A 13,442-nucleotide genomic window follows, 5' to 3' on the forward strand; every position below is an offset into this window, starting at 1 on the left:
GCAGCAGGAGTACCAAACTACCATGCAGCCAGCCTGAAAGTAAATTAATAGATTCAGTATGAAATTCAGCAACATAGATCCCAAGCCCATTACTTTTCATCCTAATAAGCATTTCTTGTGCAAAACTAAAATGCTTGTGATGTAGAATGAAAAAACCCTGGATGTGTTATTTGACAGTGGATATGAAAGACCATTATGCATACACTGGAGCTCGAAATAATGTTCCATGTGTGCCCCAGTTTCCCTATGAGCCTGAGCACAACAGTTTCTGGATGGCTGCATAATCAGTGAGTTTGGAATAAAATGGTTGGTGACAGCAAACTTGTGAAATAGCAGAGATACGCAAGGACAACTGACCACCAATGGGACCCAACTCCTTAAGGTACCAAGATAAAAACCCATTTTTGAGACTAATTGAGTTTCAATTAAGAATGGTGATGGGGTTGTGGGAGAATGTCTAGAGAAGCATAGATTAGATTGGTTCACTTGACTTTGCAAGACAAAAGCAGAGTGCTCTTTATAGACATAGTGCCTGATGGATTTTATGTAATACCAGGGAAAAAAAAACTACTGAAGCTACATGAGAATTGTGTTAACAGCAGAGGAAAATTTTAAAAATCCAAAACTTGCTCTGCATAATTTCAGGCTGCAAATCAGAGGAAATTTCTTACTGTTAAAGCAGCAAGAGCATGGAACAGTCCTCCAATCAGAGCTGTGCCAGGCAAAAAAACCACCACCCTTAATTGGTTTCAAGACTCATAATCTGATCAAGTTAAGAGGAATTATAAAAGTGTGTTACTTACAGTAGTCTGGTTCCAGCCCCCTGTTCCTATTACAGCTCTGGGCTCCTTTGGGAGTTTATTAGCAAGGATCAGAAGCATTACAAGTGCCACTGTGGCATGTGTAGCCAAACCTCCCCCAGGAGAATCAGAGCTAGTATCAAAACTACAAGGACTGGTACACATGTCCTCAGATATGATTGCCTGACTCAGAAACCACAGAATAAAACAAATGTGGAAGCCTTGATCCAGTTCTGTTTGTTTTCAGAGTAATTATCACTGTTGGCAACTCTGACAGAGAAGGAATGACTCAGAGGGAATCAATATGTCCACAAGCAGAATGTTTAGAGCTAAAACAGGACACAGCTACAGTTGCATAAGCATATCCATACTACAGTCATGATAGAGAAGCCTATCATACATAATACAAACCAAACTGCTTCTCTCTCCCTCTCTTCCATATCCTCTATCAGTACTTGTAACATGAGGAATCACATCTGGATTGCTGCTAATGACAACATTTTTCAGAAAATGTCATTCTTGTGGTCTTTCGAATGTTGCAACTTCACTTAAGCCAAAATTTTGGTTTTCAAAAGTGCTTTTAAACAGTGTCAGTAAAGTTTGAAATCCTGGGCTGCTCAATCCATCCTGACTAGAAAATGAAATCTCTGGTTTTCTGTAGGAAAATGGCAATTTATAAAAAAACTTTTGTTTTGTGTAAAAACTTGCAACAGCCCTTAGAGTGTGGTGAAAAAAATAATTTTTTGAAATCTTTGCAGTAATTTTCAAATCAGATTCTCCTCTGGTCAATTATATGACAAGATCAAATTGCCTGCCATTAATGTGCACAATGCACAACAAACCTGAAATACTATTATATGAAAAACTTTGATAAATAACTACCTATTACTCTGTTTTGACTAGGTGTAGGCTGCAAGTGATGTTAACACCAGTTTTGTTCTAAGACAAATCAGGATTTGTAAATTTCACAAATTTAAAAAACCAGCCAACCTTGTGCATCAGGATCTGAGCTGAAACACTCCAGGGTCCAGAACACAAGTTCAAACAACTGTGGCCGTTACTTGTGACTAGAATATAGTCCAGTCTGAGTTACTGGCCCCTGCTCTCAGAGCACTCCACATTAATCAACTGCTTAAGGTAAAACAGCCTTCATCTTGGGACTCTCTGATCCAAAGGAGTTTCCTGCACTGTGGCACAGTTCAACCGGGGGGAAAAAGCATCTGTCTCAGAAGAACATAGCATACAGCTTGTGGGAATAGCACTCTAATGAGAGGTGGAACATTTGAGTTGGAACTCCCCCAGGCTCAGGAGGGTCTGACACTAGGTCGACTTTCTGGTCTATCCCCTTGGCTATGAAAAGGAGGGTTATCATCAGTCACACGATACATGAAAGTACTGACTGGAGACAAGGCTAAAAACTGAGCTAGATCTGGACTATTGGAGCATGGCTGTGCCTGCAAGGACCTTAAAGTCAAAAGTAATGTGCAATGGACTTGAGGGACTGAGCAGGTTGTCTGAAAATAACAGTTAAGGATTTAAATAGAATTTATGTGTCTAGTTCCACTTCAGATCAGCTCCTCCATCCCTGAGTTATTATCTAACTCTTATGTGCCCTGAGGTACTCACTAAAAATAAACAATGCCTGGTCTGCCCTGGATTTGCTTCACATCTTTGTTAGCTCCTACATCTCATCATGCTCTTTTGCATCCTTGGCAAGATAAATCTTAGGCAAGACTGGGGTAGCAGAGCCATGTTTAAAATAACTGTTAATGTTAAGGCTATTTAGCCTTATAGTCCATAGAAAGCAAAGGAAATTTACAGTGATATACTCCCTATATGACGGCACAAATTGAGTATTTACCAAGTAAAACTCAACCTTAATGAAAGGTCATTTTTAGAACTACTGATTAACGTTTAACATGCAGTGGTGGGTGCATAATTTATCAAGTTAAAGCCTTAAATATCTTGATCTCCTCTAGCTCTCCACACCATTATTGAGGGTTAAAATGAGGTAATGCTTTTTTGTTTGTTTTGGCAAACAGATTCTAAGTTTGCAAATGCTTGCAAACAAGGACAAATGAAAGGTTAAATTAATGGCCAACAGGTAGTTGTTTAAAAAATCTCTACCCATAGGAAAAGCTCACATTATCAATAAAAGCTCCCTTCAATGGTGTTAATATCTGCCTGAAACCTTGTGGTGCCACTTTTCACACAGATACATTTTCTGAAGATGCTGTGGAAGACTGGAGAACAGCTCTGCCACCAAATAAATACAAAGAATTTATAGCAAGTTCTTCATATTATATGAAGAATTCTTCATGCTAAAAGTCAGCATGGGGTACTAGCTACAAGAGTTCATGACTACCACAAACTCCTTGCTGATTCTTTTGAGTGAAGTTTGAGTTTACTCAAATCCTTGCTGTAACATGGCAGAACTGTTTTTTCTAAGTGCCTAAGACTTTCAAGTATTAAGATTTTGGACTCAAGCTGACAGCTTGTGTGCAGATCTTTTCTTCATTTACGTCTTTGCATAGGAGACCAGGTGCACTGCCAGCAGGCTGTTTTGTTCAAATGATATGCAAAATACTTGGCTGTACACCAAATAAGTATCTGTAGAACATAAGGAAACTGGAATTTATGTGCAGGTCAACTCAAATCTTCATTTGCTGGGCAAAGGAACTGTGCTTAATTCATCTCTGGAAATGCTCTTCACATGAAGACATGACACTTTGTACCTTCCACACCTCTGTTCTATGGCTTCGTAGTCGGTACCACACAAAACATCTGAATATTTTCAGCATAGATTAAAACAAATGAGTTCTGAATTCGAGGAGCCCCAGAAGTCCAGTTTCTCCCCTCCATTTTGATTCATAGCTGAACTCTTTCTTACATGGAAAAGGATAGTCATTCCTGACCAGGATAATAAGACAGGAACCTTTATTAATAAAGAATTTTTGGTAGAATTTAAATAAGCTTATTAGTTAATTTTGCTGGTGGAAAAAAAGTCGCAGAACTAGAAAATGGAAGGCTCATTTCATATATTTGTATTTTTCTATAGCACAATTTTATTTCCTATAACAGCAGGGAGGTTTTAGCAGACCACTGAATATATCTCTAGCTGTCCAGAAAATTCAAACAACTTTTTTCAAAACAAAGGCTTATTGGGGAAAAAATAATAAAATATAGAGCATGCTTTATTTTATTAGTATGACAAAATCTTCCCGATATGAAACATAAGCCCTGTCTTTTTACCCAGCTCTTCATCTGGCAGTAACTTGCAGCATACATTTTGTAGCAGAATTCATTTACCTTTGGATATAGACACTTTGTGATATTCAAGGGTGCATCCACTTATTTAGTTCATACCAGCAGTGCACTTTTAAAGTAAATCTCCTAATTGCTCTTACTTGCTGTTTATATATCAAAGAGTCTTGGAGTACATGAATGGATTCCTTCTGGACTAAATGAAAGCTGAAGACAGACCCTAGAAACCACCTAATGGGCTCTGACCACAATTGGCCATTCAGTCCGCAGGATCTTGTCTGAAGTAAACACCCTTGAGAATTGTATAGTATGGACATTAAGGGCTTGATGCCAACCAGCCCTATCAAGCCACAAGATGAGCTAATACAAGTGTAGTTTAAGTGCATCTCTGTAAGGTTTTGTGGATGCAGAGGTTAGCCACCAGCACACACAAACCCACTAAGATACTTCTGACATATCCAGAAACAGAACTTCAGGCGCAACAAGAAATTTAATAACAAAGCATTCATGCCTCGGAAAGCACAGATTTCTCACAGGCTTGGCAGCAGGTGGGCACTGAATAACACAAACAAGAAAAATGTTTTAGGTACTTAAGCTATAATCCAGTCATCGATGTTCCTAGCTGGGCAGGTAGGGCTCTTTCAGGTTTTTTTTGTTTGAAGACCCCCCCCAGCAATCTCTGTGCATCATAAAGGAAGTCTCAGCACTTACATAAGGATGTTTTTCCTCCTGCAGCGGCCAAATACCAAAATGAATTACAATGAATTTGACTCAAATTCCTCAATTCCGTACATACCTGACCCTTTATCACTGCAAGGAGCTGTTGTTTGAGATACTGGAGGCATGCATTAGCACACCACTGTGTCCAGACCAATTAATCCCACTTCTCAGAGGACTGCTCAGCCTAAGTGGCACACTCTACTGAACACCACTTACTTCCTTCCAGAACCACCAGCATCAGGGTCAACAGCACAGATGCAGCTTCTGTACAACAGGGCTTTGGCCTTATGTGACTGAATGTGATAAAGACTCACCAAAAGAGGGGAAAATAAAACAGCGGGCAAAAGTGGAGGTAGTCACATCACTTTGTAAAAAAATAACTGCAGGCTGCTCCACAGACAATCTCTTCCAAGTGTATTACTCACATCTGCTTTTTCAGTTCTTTGAAGTGGACCTGCATAATTGATCATTGCAACTCCGATGTGTCAAAAAGACCAGTCTCAGGCAGCGACAGAAACAAGATATACCTATGCAACCATAACTGGCAGTAGTTGGCTGATAAGAAAACCTGGCCATGCACATCACACCCCAGACTTCCACAAAGCCACCAGCTAAGGAGAGCCAGACCTCCTTCCAGCCTCTGTCATGTGAGCTAACACCCCTCCTCTGCAATAACTTTCACAAGTAAATTAGGACAGGACTAGTTTAGTCTACAGCAACCTGTTAACACTTCCTTGGCCAGTGTGGGTTTTTTATTCGTAATCAGAGAATGTTTTCTTGACGTTTCATGCCTTTATTATAATGCTACGAAACCTTTCTGTCCAGTGGACAACCTACTCTGTAACTACAATTTCAGTCTTTTTTACAGTTGCAGTCCTCTCTGTGCACCCTCACTGAATCAACACCTAGTAAATTCTGAATAAAGGAAAACACCTGTATTTTTGAATCTGCTTCCTACATCAAAAGACCAATTCCTATGAAAAGCAGTGAGTGCTGTTTTCCTCAATGAACTTTTATAAAGATCTGTGAACTATCCCCTTCTTACTAGAAAATTTGTTTCTTCCATGTAGAATCTTACATACGTTAAACTTTGAATTATATTAATGATTTCAGTTAAAAAAAGAAAAAGGGAGAAGAATCCCAGATATTTCTTGCACCTTGTTTTTACTTGTAACTCTGGTAATCTGGCGTCAAAGTAACAATAGGGACACTAAAAATGCTACTGTAGAGTTGTCCTGGTTTGAAGTAAAATCGAACCAATTTTCTGTTCTGAAACTTTACATCCTAGCTAGGCCTCCTCTAACTCTCTGAAATTAACGGCATATTGTGGAGTAAACTGCTCGTTCTCAGAATGATAAGACCAATGTTTGTGCTCCATGCCAAGGAATGGTATGCAGGGAGGCCCCTTCTTATACTTATTGCCACAACAACCAAGGTCAGCCAATTTCATTATTTGCCCCCTTAGAGGGTTCGGAAATGGAAAAAACGTAGAGGGGTCACATTGGTGGGAAGGAGTGGACAGGACAGGTGACCCAAACCTGACCAACTGGGGTATTCCATCCCATCTGCCCCATGCTCAGTATAAAGGCTGAGGGATCAAAGGGTCAGCCCCTTCCTGCGATGGCCGACGTCCAGAGAGGACTCTGTCTGTTCATCTGCCTTTGATCCCGATCCGTGTGTTCCTGACTCCAGAGCTGGAATCCAGTTCCCATCCAGTCTGGGACTTCCCCAGTGCCTGCCGGTGACGTGACTGTCATCCTGGGAACTTGATACAGTTTTGTATATATTGTATCTATTTCATTATTTTCTTCTTTATTTTTATTTTAATATTAATTCTTCATTAAAGTAGTTTAGGTCATTCTAAACTTCTGAATCTCCTTATCTCTTTCTCCTCCTCTCTCCTCTTTTTTGGGGGGGAGGAGGGGGGGGAAGGGCCATCTGTCAGTCTGGTTTTGGTAAATTCGGCCGAAACCTCGGCAAGAGTATAATCCTTTGATCCTCTGACAGAGAAATGTCATGGATAGACATATAGCCTGATCTTCAAAGTTATTGTATACACCTTCTGCTATCAGCTTCAATAAGGATGTTTGCACAGGCAATGAAAGGAGTACTAGTACTAGTACAGCATCTGTGATTCTGTGATTCTGTGATACTGGGTGTATTCCCATTACCCCATTTCCAAGGCTCGTCCTCTGGAATATGAACACTGTAACTCTGGCAGTGCCCAACAACCCCAGGCAGGAGGAGGACAAATTGTTCCACCCTGTACCAGTCACTGATCAGCCCCATTTCCCCAAAGCCACTAAATGTATTTTACTAAGTTTCTTTGTAGGCCTCACCTCAACCTCATTCTCTGTAAATAAAAATCACATATCTTGCCTGAACCAAAGGAAAACAAGTGGTATTATGGGTTAAATCTGCTTAGTTTGTTTCCACACTGGCTGGTAATGTTTTCTGTTCTTAGCCATTCCAACTTACTGCATGCCTCTCTCATGTTCACACGTTGCTTGCGTGCCTCAGTGTGTATATGCAACCTTTGCTATCTGGTGGAGTCACGCAGGATTTGAGTTTTTTGAATGGAGCTCCAGTCAATATGATTAATTTATACATTAAAAGTGAATTTGCTGTCTCTGACTAACAGTTTTGCTAGACTGAGAACATTACACTTTAACTAGCAAATACTCATGGGATTCATATTTCCAGGTAGATTTGATTAATAAATGGAAGCATAAAGTAAGTCTCATATTTGATCATTGTTCACAGGAAGCTTATTTACATAGGAGAAGATCATGTCTAGTCTTAGATGAAACAGTCAACAGCCATTGCTAGGGGGCTGGATTTAGTCTTAACTATCTTTGACCCAGTGCCTTGCATTGTACTTTAAACAATGCTCCAGGAATGGAACAGTCTCATAAGCTGTGGATGTAAACCAGCCAATTTTATATTCTTGCCTCTGAAGAAGCATACTGTTTGCTTTTGGATCTATTATCTGCTGGGGGGGGCGGGGAGGGGGTAGTTAAGTCCAAAAATAACTGTAGGGAAATTAAAATGCTATGTTGCTCTGCCAGCTACTTCTATTATTACATCTAATTATCGTGAGAACCTTTCCTGAGTTCTCACCAGTAATTTTTTCACTTAAATAACTTGTCATAATAGCTGCCATCAAAGCTCTTCTTCGATTCAACTATAGTTATTTTAAATTCCCTAAATGACATTTAGAACTTTCTTGAGACAAGTTTTACAGTGACATATCCACTGCATAACTCTGTCAAAGTCACAGCAAAACCCGACTCTCTGAGTCAAATTTTTTGCTAAAACTGATCATATTAAAATGCTATATGCTATGCATAGGATAGGAAATTCAAGTTCTAGTGCTAGACTTAGATGTGAAATCAGCAGAGGAAATGCATTACATGTCTTAGCATGTAATTTATCTTAACATCTAATTGCTACTATTGTATTTTCTTTATTGCATATTACTCTGACTTTTCAAGTTCCTTGTATGAAAAAGCAAAAGTTATGAAATAATGGAGAAGTGTATCAGAGAAAATGTAAGTATAAATTATAGGTGCTCTGTGCTGTTTTAATAGAGAATATTTTCTTTTACCTATTGAATTCTTTTAATGAGGCAGCACCCTTCAAACAGATTATAAATATTTTCCTTATATGCCCCAATGAATAATAGGGTTAAACTTTTTATATATAAGCACAAATTTCACTCCATGCATAAAAAATTAGTTTTTGTCTGTTCTGTTAATAATTCACTAAAATAACATATATGGTTAAAAGTCATCACGAAGTCTTAGCACCAAACAATAGGAAACATTAGACACAGAGATTTTTGTGGATGTTAGACGCTCATCTGTATAGCAAATGCTTATAGTGGGTCAACAGCACACCTGTAGTTAAATTTTGGTTGAGGCTAAGTAAATGTCACATGAAGGCTTTAAGGGTTCAAGTCAGATAAATAAATTGGATTTCATTCCTGAGCTGAAGTTAGTTAAAAGAAGAAGCTGGTTTCTAGTAATAATATTATTTACCTATTCCAATTCTGGTAAAAGTAATGTATTATGTTACTTACCTCATATACTAGCAGACTTGTGGAACTACTCAACCAGTTACTAGTTAGTTTTGGCTGATCTAAGTTGATTTCTACTGAAAGACAATAGCCCTAGGAAACAAGATCTTTGCTTGAAAAAATCCAAGTTCCAGGAAGAATCAGGAGAAAGTTTCAGAAACCTTTCCATTGGATTTTCCATATAGATTGAAAAGAGTTATATAAACATCTGATATCCTCCTGTGTGACCACCAAGCTTGAGTTTCTCTTGTGATACGGTATCTCTGGATTTGCATAATTAGCTCATCAAGTTGATATCATGGCTGGCGATGTGTTTTATCCTCATCTTTTGTACATATACTGATCAACCCCTAAAAAGTTTCCCACGTGTTTACAGAATCAAATACTTCTTAATATAATTGAGTCTTCGTACTTTAATTAAGAGATGGATAGCACAAAAGCAGCAAATGAGACATGTTACAGATCAGCTCCATAAGCAGCTTTGAGCTTTTTCACTTTTCAAAGTTCCTATTTTTTTCTTCTGAGTGATTACAAATAAATTTCTCAGACTATTGCTAGTATTGCAAAAGATAAAACCAGGTAGTAATGTATTCTCTATGTTGCAATGCACTGTTGCTGTACTAAGAGTGTCCTACCTTTACAGCCCTTCCAGGAACACAAAACACTGTTGCACTGGGCTCCTTGTCTCTGTGTCCCAGTCATAGATTCTTGCTCTCTCAGCTATTCCTCAAATTTTGGGATATAATAATTAATTAGCCACAAAATATGCAGACCAATGATGACAGCTGTCTAGTAGAAGTAATTTTATGTTCCCATAGTTTCTTTCCACCCTTGTCTGTAAGAATTAAGCCTGACACTTCACAAACAACCTAGAAGGCAGCTCCTCTACCATGTTTTTATAATCAGTTGCAAATTTTTGTATTTTCTCATCTTATGTCATCAGCAAGGCCTTGTCATTCTCCAGCTCCATAGTACTACATAAGCTTCAGTAAATTCTTTCTTTAAAATGCTGTACTAAACAGTATCTTAAAAAAGCTTCTGGATAGTCTCACTTGGTCTGTCAAAAGGACTAATAAAGTTTACTTAGCACTTTGACAGCTTATGATTATTTTTATGTGGGTTAAATGCTACTCCTATTATATACAAACTTGTCACATTTGAATAGCTGCAAGTGAAAAAAACAGTTGTACTCAAGATAAAATATTTGCAAATCTTGATAAACCATTTATACAATTTAAGCAGAAGTGGAAATCAACTCTGGCATTTTCGTGCCTTGCATGGTTATTTTTCATTTTTCTTTTTTAAGACAAATTATACTTTTGTAATTTTTCATATTTCAGAGTACAAGCTGTACATGAAATGAAATTTACTTTGTGTTACTATTTTCAGGCTTGTTCTGTTGCAGACATTAACAAAGGACCAAAATAATGACACTGGTTTTAGAAGATGGCATTGCGTGTAGTCATGGCAACAGAGAACTCGTTGTGTACTAGCCTCCCAGGTATTTACTGAATTTGTCGGGTGATGTCAACATGCACTGAGTTATTTGCTGGCATAGCCACATTTTGTCAGTACCTAAGTTGGTTAGGTTAGTACTAAATCAGCTACAGCCTTGTGAGCAGCCAAGGTGTGCTAAAGTCAAAGCATCATCTCTTTCCAGGGTTCACAGTTCACTGTGCTGACTGTCCTGTGCCCTCTGATGCTCCAGCAGAAAGCAATCTGCCATGGATTTATTGCAAAGAGATATAGTTCAGGCAGGAATGTCAGTCTGGAGGAAAAAACCAAGAACAATGCTCTCCAAAATCTGTGGGCACCATTGCAGACCTCCCCCAACTCCGAAAGTATGGAAATGACACAAAATTAAATGCTTGGAGACAGTCAAATGAAATATGTCAATTCAAGTCAAACAATCTGAAAAGAAACGCATTGTTTTGATATTCCTGATGAAAGAAGTAAGAAAAAGCAGTCTTTCTGAGCACAATTTCAGTGTTGTGCTCTCTGAGTTTTCTTAAGAAGTATTACTTTTAATCGCTCAACGGTATTTTAAATTATTTTAAATTACATTGTTTATGTACCTGATGGAACAGGAATGTATGCCAAAATGCTTTAGCAAATGTTTTTTGCATTTGTCCCTTGTAGTAAGACTCTTTCAGTAACTAGTCTGTGGGTGACTCTTTCTGATTTATGTCTACTTACAACAGTCAAGAGAAGGGGTAGGGAACAGTTCTACAAGTCAAGAGGATTGGACTTTTATGTTAATGTTTAAAAACTTCCTGCACTCAAGTAAACTATTACAGATAAATTCTGAAAACTTGGCAAAAAAGAACATTGGTGACCTGATACCAAAAATGAAGATGGTTTTGCAGGGGCACTAGGCAGGAGTGATTAATGATGTTGTAATGTCCCCCATCTAAACGTGAGGAGGAACTTCTTTGAGGGTGACAGAGCACTGGAGCAGGCTTCCCAGGGAGGTGGTGGAATCTCCGTCTCTGGAGACATTCAAAACCCGCCTGGGCATGTTCCTGTGCAACCTGCTCTGGGTGGACCTGCTTTGGCAGGGGGGTTGGACTAGATGATCTCCAGAGGTCCTTTCCAACCCCATGTGATTCTGTGATCACTGGGTATGGATTCGAGGAAGATCTTAAGGTTAGCCATAGTTGCCAGTGTAAATAAAGATCAATGATTAACTAGGCCAGGGGCCTTCTGACACAAGAGATATATTGATAGAAAATTAAGAATAAGCCCCAAGCACTGCCCTTGCAACACTAAGTGGATACTAGCAGATTCTGAATTCCTTGCCCAGCCATATTTGCTTTACATTTAGTATATAAGCAAATTACATTAATCATAGAAGTCCTATTTCTTAATTGTTATGCACTGTGTCCATTAGCAATATTACCACGATCTACCAATAATTTTTTTTTTTCTATCCCTGAGGCATGCTATGCAATTAGCCAATGTAATTAAAGGCTGCAAATCACAGGAAAAATGTTCTGAGTGCACATCATTTGATATGTCACATTGCCACTAATATGCTATAGTGTTTCTCTTGCAGATTTTAAGTAATCTCCAGCAAATTTTCTACAGATCTATTAAGTATGGTAGCTTGTCTCAGACCCCTTAGTGAGTGCATTCCAGCTAAACTGGGCAATACTCCATAATAATTCTCAAGCTCTGTCATCAGTATCCACTAATAGTAGTTATGGGCACAGCAATGCACTTGGTGATATTCAAATGTTCTCTCTCTCTCTATATATATATATAAAACATGGAAATGAGTAAGTACAGTGGTTTTTTAACCAGGTGACCTTAGATGTTTAAAAAAAAAATTAAAAATCATATTATGGACAAATTCTTTGCTGTAATCAGTGGCAAATATCCTAAAGTGTAGAAGAACTGTTGAAGTAAAGAAAAAAAAACACAAACCCAAATAAAAACACGACCCAAAAAAACCCCCCGTGAAGTCTTAAGTTCACTGGTATTTTTAGATATTTGTCAAACAGCATGAAGGATTTCAAAAGTTTGATCCTTTGGAGCCCCCTCCATCTACGCAAACTTGTAACCCAGTTTTTCAGTTCACAGAAAACAACATTTTTCTCCTCTGTTTTACTTGGCCTGAATTTCAATTGGAACTTCTCTTTCCCACAGTGTACTCTGAAGTGACAGAGGGAGAGAGAGAGAGAAAAAGAGATCAAGCATTTTCTTAATGGATGACGGAGTTAGCAGCAAAGGTCTGTGACTTGCTAATTTTCAGTCAGCAACCTCTTCAGTAGTGAATATGCTAATTCATCATTATGCTCCTCAAATTTGAAAATGCTTTTATAATGTACCCTCAGGAAGTGTGCCTTGGCCAATTTGCTAGCCATGCATTAAAGGAGGAGTAAGAACAACCTAACCTTTACTGTAGGACATTCAGCCAGCCCCTGCAGAAGAAGACAGAGAGGCACCCTGTTCCGCAGCAACTCACGAAACCTATTTATCATCAGCTACATGGATTTCAAAACAAAGCAGTAAAATGTTCTAAATCTTCTCACTGCCAGTTGGGAACACCTAATGAAAAAGCAAGCTTTCGGGGTTACTTGAATGTCATTCTGTGTGAAACTGTGGTTGGTTTATAAAATAAACTACTCTGATGAAAAGTAATGACGAATAAGAGTAGCAAGTTATAAGACAGAGTGAAGGACCTCATGTTACTTTACCTTCATTAGTCTTTTGGGGTCTGATGCAATGTGGCATATTTTCTAACAAAAAGGCAAAACAGGAGAAAGACAACTTGCATCTCTGGACAAGCTCCAAAAAACATGCCTTGTATATATATCTCAGGAAAGAAGGATTTGACTGAATCTTCACTGAACAGCAGCCTTCACTCTTAACTGGGAAAGGGAATTCAACCCCATAGTTTTTATTTTCTAGCATTGCTCTGGATATCATGTCCTTCTAGCACTGTAGCTGCAGCACTATTAAAATCAAATTTACTTTATCTTTCTCATTATAACTCTAAGCGGGCTTGGACCATCAGATAGTTATTAACTACAGGAAATTCCCTCTGACTTGATCATTGCTGTATGAATCTATAATGC

The sequence above is a fragment of the Numenius arquata genome, chromosome 5 (assembly GCF_964106895.1).
Source record: "Numenius arquata chromosome 5, bNumArq3.hap1.1, whole genome shotgun sequence".
NCBI classification, from domain to species: domain Eukaryota; kingdom Metazoa; phylum Chordata; class Aves; order Charadriiformes; family Scolopacidae; genus Numenius; species Numenius arquata.